The following is a 669-nucleotide window of genomic DNA, read 5'->3' as shown; positions in this document are numbered from 1 at the left end:
CAGACGAAATGAATAAAGAACCAAACATTTAAGAGAAACTAAAACCTCCTATCGAATCCTGTACTACTAAGAAAAAAGAAAATTAGAGTCCTACTAACTTTAACAATCCCTTCCAACCTCTATAACCCTACACAATCTTTTCATCTCTTCCACACAGCGGTACTTACAACAGTGCATCTACACATGCTTCACTGTTTCATCAACATACAATCCATGCAAAACAAAAAACCATTTGCATGCTTGCCAACCATATATAATGACGAGTTCAATTAACAATGTCCTATATGCAACCGAGCAAACACACTTCTTCCTTCCTATTCTGAACCTTGGTCTACCAACCTTTCTTTGGAGGGCAAATAAATGCCAGCCCTTGGGCTCGCAGTCCACCTCTTCTGCCACACATCTACCATAATGGCTTTAATCGTACATTTAGCCTCACCTCTACCCAATGGAGCACGAATATCAATTATATCTCGTTTTAAAGCTCTTTTGGCTACCTGCTCTATTTCATTCCTATTTCACTCCCGAGTAGGCTGGGACCCAGCAGAATCTCACTACTACACCCAGTCTTTCGATTCTCCATAATAACATTAATGCCTCATATAGATAGGTCCCTCCTATTAGATTTGCCAGATGATAAACTATTCAATATAGACAGAGAATCTGAGC

This window comes from Salvelinus alpinus, chromosome 15 (genome assembly GCF_045679555.1).
Source record: "Salvelinus alpinus chromosome 15, SLU_Salpinus.1, whole genome shotgun sequence".
Taxonomy (NCBI): Eukaryota; Metazoa; Chordata; class Actinopteri; order Salmoniformes; family Salmonidae; genus Salvelinus; species Salvelinus alpinus.
This window is presented reverse-complemented; position numbering follows the sequence as displayed.